Source organism: Mus caroli, unplaced genomic scaffold, assembly GCF_978045245.1.
Source record: "Mus caroli unplaced genomic scaffold, Mus_caroli_1 scaffold_3, whole genome shotgun sequence".
NCBI lineage: Eukaryota > Metazoa > Chordata > Mammalia > Rodentia > Muridae > Mus > Mus caroli.
In genome coordinates this window covers 131,102,094-131,109,026 of record NW_028227258.1, presented here as the reverse complement: position 1 = coordinate 131,109,026, position 6,933 = coordinate 131,102,094, and positions in this window count along the sequence as shown.

Genomic DNA, 6,933 nt, shown 5'->3' with positions numbered 1-6,933 from the left:
TGTAAATATCATCTCTACTGCTGTTGAAAGTAACTTTAATTTACATTGCACCATATAGCTTGAAAACCACCTTTGAAATTCTGTAATACCCCACAAGTGACCTCTGCTAAAATATCCAGATGAAGCTTACTTCATGCATGCTCATTTTGTGTGCTGGTTGCTCTCGTAAGGTTGGCTTTGGTGTTAGGTCTCGTGTGCTATGCCAAGTTCACTAGGCAAGCAGATTTTTCCTCTGTTTAGGGAGAAATGAGACCATTTATTCTGAGAAACTATGTTTAGGAGTGGAAGAAACACGGCGTTCGCTTTCATATTGAGCAAAGACTGACGTTGCTATGGGTGGTTGCTATGGGTGGTCTCTCTCTGTGGTCCAGACTGACGTTGCTGTGGGTGGTTTCTCTGTGGTCCAGACTGAGGGATTTGCACCAAGTACTTAAGTGTGGAAGCTCCTGCTGCCATCAAGGAGGCGTTTAAACAAACCACCTGCTAATCACAGCTGAGACTGAGCACTGAAAGATTCTACCAACTTAGGTTTGGCTCGGGCTTTAACATTTTTGAAGTATAGTCTTTCGCTTGAATCTCTTGTGTTTTTTGAAGATAAGGATGTTTTATGCTTCTTGAGCTAATTTTATAACATATTTAATATATAACCTGTTTATATATATGTAAAATCTTTTGTACAGGGGTGGGAAGGAGTAATGAAAAACCTGATTTGTACATAGTGAAGTATATGTGCAGACTGAAGTCGGTGAACCAGTAACTGAGGTGTTTGCAGGCTCTCCACATCCTTCAGAGTCCGTGAGAGCACCCAGTGTATGTGTCTCTAGTTCCTGTCTGCAGAAAAGCAAAATGAAAAGGAAGCACAAGCAATAGGAACTGTGCCCGAGGTATTTCCCTAGCAGGAGCTGCAAAGTGGTCCTGGGGGACTTCATCCCCTCTGGAAGGCCTGCCCCACATGCCGTGCTCTAAGTGAGGAGGGAAGGATGTGCGTTTTTGTTTGTCTGTTATGCATTTACTCTTTAGGGCAGGACGTTACAAACTGACGGCAAATTGTGTTCATGCTATGTACATGTGCTCCTGAACTTGGATCTACGTGTTAACGGTTCTCTGGAAGCAGTCAGCAGTGTGTGACATGAACTGCTGCATTAGATATTCACTTGTGGAACTGAGATCTTTAAACAGAGCTTACTTTTTTTTTTTTTTTCTAGTGTAAAATACTTAAGCATTTCCACTATTGGAAGAAAAAACATATATGGGTATTTTGTATTGTATCTTGTTTAAAAGGACAGTCTTTTTTAATCTTCCCACTTAAATGGCTTTTAAAATATATAATACAATTTGAAGCTTGTTTAGAAATAGGATTAAATGTCTTATATAGTGCTACAGTTTTGGAATTAGAAAGTGATCAAATATAAAACATTTTAAAATTAAGCCCAGAAAACAAAATAGTGTTTAAAGTTAGTTTAGTATAAAAGAAGTTTATAAGATTTTTTTTCTTCAATATAAGATACCTCACTTGAAAATAAAGAAGCACAGCACATTTAAAGTAATTCTCCTGAACACACCCCAGTAGAATAATTGCTAAATCTCGGACATCTTTTGAGTTGTTAGTTTGGGATAAATGTAGTCACCGTTGGCTTCTCTGCTGGAAGGACTTACCTTGGTGAGTTTAAGGCGGTGTCATAGTTCAGTTACCCCTCAGTTTCCAACCTGTGAAGACAGTAAGTGAACGGTCCCTTCTGCAACTACTGAAACAAATTAGCTACACTGAGCATAAGTGATAATTCTGCCAGTGCATATGGTTTTATGATTAAAATTGCTGTGGTTGGTTGCATTACATGACACACAAAACTGTCCTCTACCTCACGTGAAATAAATATTTTATATGGTTTTACTAAAAAAAAAAAAAGACTCATCTATCTGGTTACTTAGTTTACAAATTTTGGATTATATTTATTGAAACATGACATACTGTGCTCTTGGCTTATACCTCAATTGTAATTTGAGATGTTTGCCATTTTCATGCCTTGTATATAACTTGTATAGATTGGATGATATTCCCAATAAAAACTTTTAATGCCAATGAAGTTTGGTTCAAGTCATCTTGGTATCAACTGCTAACTTTCCTGTTCCTCTACGATGGACATTTTCCTTTCATTTAGCAGGTCTGTTTCTATGTGTGTGAATGCCTGCCTGTGTGTATGTTTACCATGTGAATGGCTGATGCCTACAGAGGACAGAATCTGAGGGTTGAGACAGGATCAGCTTGGCTGGGGGTTTGGTTCAGGTGATGTCATGAGAGCTTGCCTAGACCAGAGGGCCTGCTGTGGTGAGCTCACGTTGGTGTTGACAGTCTTCAAGTGTGGATGTGTTTTATCAGTTGATGATGTGGCAGTGCAAAACCCGACTTACCCAAACAAGTCATCCAAAAGAAAGCAGCGATACTGTTTCACTAGACCAAGATTCTAAGTCACTCACTCACTTGCCTTTGTGGGCTAGAAATGAGTTGCTAGTTGGGTATGGTGACACATGCCTATGACCCCAGCACTCAGGAGGCAGAACCAGGTGGTTCTAGGCCATCCTTGTTTACAGAGTGAGTTCCAGGACAGCCAGGCCTCTGCACAGGAAAACCCTGTCTCAAAGAACAACAAACAAGAAAGAACGGGTCAGCCGGGCGTGGTGGCGCACGCTTTTAATCCCAGCACTCGGGAGGCAGAGGCAGTCGGATTTCTGAGTTCGAGGCCAGCCTGGTCTACAAAGTGAGTGCCAGGACAGCCAGGGCTACACAGGAAAACCCTGTCTCAAAGAACAACAAACAAGAAAGAACGGGTCAGCCGGGCGTGGTGGCGCACGCCTTTAATCCCAGCACTCGGGAGGCAGAGGCAGGCGGATTTCTGAGTTCGAGGCCAGCCTGGTCTACAAAGTGAGTTCCAGGACAGCCAAGGCTATACAGAGAAACCCTGTCTCGAAAAACCAAAAAAAAAAAAAAAAAAAAAAAAAGAAAGAACGGGTCACCGAGTCCAGCTCAATACTCAATTGAGGGGTTTTCATAAGGACACAAATACTGAGAAACAACTGTCACTGGGGGTCTGAGAGTCACTGAGAATGTGGTTTTAATACTCTGCACAATTTACTTTCTGTGACATAATTATACGTACATCATGGGCATTTTAAGACTAATTCAGTGCTGCTGTGCACAGTGTTTGCAGTTGTAATTATTCCAGACTGTTAGTGTTCCTGAGCTGCAAACTCTGCTTTGTTTCTAACTTCATTCTTCTAGGTATTTACATGGAGTGATAGTATTTGTCCTTTGTCTGGCTTCCTCCAGTTGGTATACTTTCAGGATCTATCCGTGTCACAAGCATCCTTTACCACTGACCAATCCTCTTCTAAAGGTTTATTCCATAGTCTAATTTATCCCTTTGTCTGCTGATGGCTGTTGGCTGGTTTCTGCTTTCTTGTGAATTTCTTGTGAATACAGTACTATTGATTGACAAGTCTTTATGGAAATTTTTAGTTCATATTTCAGCTATTAATTTCATAACTATTCAAGGAGCCTCTAAATGTCCATAGAGATGTATGTACCTTACATGTCCACTAGAAAGACAGTATCTCTACATTCTTGTGAGAGTGTAGCACTTTTCATTTTATCAGTAATAGTTATCCACACCATATGAAGTATGCTTTCCTCGTGCTTTGACCTGCTTTTCTATAGTGACCAATGATGTTGAACCTTCTTTTGTGTGCTTATTAACCATGTGTGTGTTTGGAGACCTCCTCAAGCCCTTTGTTTAAAGAAAAGAACACTGGCCTCTGTTGTGTCCTGCTGAGTTGTGTGAGTCCACCTTAGTCTAGGTTTCTTTATTGTGCTGAACATCGAACCTCTTGCATGTTGAGCATCTGTTATTCTTTATCTTAACTCTTTTTCAGAATATGATTTGCCCATATTTCGATCATTCTGGTTTGTCTTTTTCACTGTAGTCTTACTTTGCTTGTTGCTATGACGAAATAGCAGACAAGAAACTTAAGGAAGGCATGGCTTCTTTTGGCTCACAGTTTGAGGGGATACAGTCCGTCAAAGTGAAGAAAGCGGGGTTGTGGCGAGCCTGCGGCAGCTGCTCACACCTTACCTGCTGTCAGGAAGTGGGGAGGTAAATCCTGGCCCTCTGCCTGCTTGCTCTTTTTTATTCCTATTGAGGTCTCAGCCCTTGGGCCAGTGCTGCCTTTGCTCAGTGACCTTCCTCTTCAGTTAAACCTCTCTGGAAATACCCTCTTGGAAGTGTCCAGAAGTTTGTCTCCAGGGTCACCTACGGTTCAGGTTAACCTTTTGATGAACAAGTTTAAATTTCACTAGTCCAGGGCATGTTATATGTTTTTTGTTACTTTTGGTTTTGGTGGCCTAATTGTTGCCAAGTTTAGTGCCACTGATGTTGGTCCTTGATCAGACCTCACTTTTGTATCTGATGCGATACAGTTTCCTCTCTCTCCTCTTCTTTCAATATCGGCTTCCAGTTTTCCTAGCCCTCTTATTGAAAACAATAAACCACAAAATCCAACCTCTGTTTTTCCCATCTTTGTACCCTTATTTGAAAAAAAAAATCACTTAAGCATATTTCTGGGCTCGTTTATATCTGTTCTTACTCAGAAATACACTGTGTTGACATGCAGTAATTAAAATGAGGACTTGTGGGTCTTCTAAATTTCTTTTTAAAACAGGGCCTCATTGTGTGGCCTGGCTGGCCTGGAACTCAGAAATCTGCCTTCCCTCCCTCTCCAGTGATGGATCATGTGTGTCACCATGCTGGGGCCCAGATTTTTCTTGTTCTTACCACTTTGATAAAATGACAGATACCAATCTGTTGGGATTGTTCCATTTTCATATTGATTGTAATTTTGATAAGATTGCACTAAATATATGGAATGCTTTGGGTTTATTGCCATTGTAACAAAATGGAATTTTAGGGAGTATGTCCTTGGGATGTCTCTCCACTTAGGTCTTTAATTTCACCCAGGATTTTTTGTAGTTTTTCAGTCCACAAATAATTCTCTTTCTTGGTTAAATTTATCCTTAAATAATTATCAGCTCGTGTCTCTAACTGCATACATACATCTTCTGCTACGTAGCAGAAGATGGCCTAGTTGGCCATCATTGGGAAGAGAGGCCCCTTGGTCTTGCAAACTTATATGCCTCAGTACAGGGGAACGCCAGGGCCAAGAAGTGGGAGTGGGGGTGGGGTGGGGGGGTATGGGGGACTTTTGGGATAGCATTTGAAATGTAAATGAAGAAAATACCTAATTTAAAAAAATAATTCTTATCGATACACAGAATAAATTAATTTACATTTAGCATTCTTTTGTTTTTAAGGCATAGGAATGCAACTGAGTTTTACATATTTATTTTGTAGCCTGGCACTTTGCTGAGTTGATTTATCAGGAGAGAGAGAGAGACATCCTTGATCATTTTTGTTGACAGACTTTAATGATTCCGTCTTTGTACTGGCTATTTTTGTGTCAACTTGACACAGCTGGAGTTATCACAGAGAAAGGAGCTTCAGTTGAGGAAATGCCTCCATGAGATCCAACTGTAAGGCATTTTCTCAATTAGTGATCAAGGGGGAAAGGCCCCTTGTGGGTGGGACCATCCCTGGGCTGGTAGTCTTGGGTTCTATAAGGGAGTAGGCTGAGCAAGCCAGGGGAGGCAAGCCAGTAATGAACATCCCTCCATGGCCTCTGTATCAGCTCCTGCTCCCTGACCTGTCTTGAGTTCCAGTCCTGACTTCCTTTGGTGATGAACAGCAGTATGGAAGTGTAAGCTGAATAAACCCTTTCCTCCCCAACTTGCTTCTTAGTCATGATGTTTGTGCAGGAATAGAAACCCTGACTAAGACAGTCTTCTTGTCAGTCTTCTGGTTTAAATTTTTCTATTTAGTCTTTGGTCATCTTGGTGGATTAAATGTGCCCAATAATATACACATTTTCTCTTGGTTATTCAATTTATTACCATGTAATTATTACTCATAGTCTTATGGTCCTGTGTATTTCTGTTGTGTTGGTTAGAACAAAGGCATTTTCCATTTTGACTCCTCTTTTCTTTTTTCAGTCAAATTATGTTTTGTTGATTTTTTTTTCCCTTGAAAAAAGGAAAAATTTCTTTTGAAGGTATTCAAACTTTTTGTGTTGTTTTTTTGGTGTCTTGTTTAACTCTTATTCTGTTCTTCCTCCAGTCTTTAGGCTTCTCTTAGTCATCTTTCTGTAGATATGAGACATAATAAGATTGAAACTGTGTGTTAATGTGTATGTGGTGTCTGGTGCTTGGCGAGTGCAGGGGATGAGTTTGTGGCATTACTTCTCCTGAGGAGGAAACGCAGGCTGTCTGACTTGAGACAAGGGCTCCTACCTGCTGAGCCAGCTTGCTGCCCTTCGGAATCTTCGGCATTTATTACCCTAAACTTCCCCTCTTAGCATCACTTGAGCTGCACACAAGGAGTCTTGGCATAGTGTTTCTGTATTCGTTTGACTCAAATGAAAATTATTTTACGTTTCCTTTCTTGATTCAGTGGGCTTCCATTCATTCTGTGTGTTTAGTTTTCATTTTAGGAGCAATTATTTGATTCCTACAAACTGGGAAGAATTTCAACTTTCTCTTTTTATTGTTTTATAATCTCACACTATTGTGGTCAGAAAAGATAGTTCTGTAGCTTAGCTTTCTTTCGCTGGGGACTTGGCTTTTCCCTCCCCGTTTGCTTCCTCCCTCGTGTAGTGTCTCTCTGTGCATGCCTTATGCACTGAGCCAGGGCGCCATGCTATACACGGCTCCAGCCACTACTGAGCAGCTCCCTTAGTCATCTCTAAATGTTTCCTTCTGTGTCTTTAAAGGCAAAACGAGTTAGCACCATCCATTGAGATGCCCTATCTCTTCAAGAAACGAAAATTCAT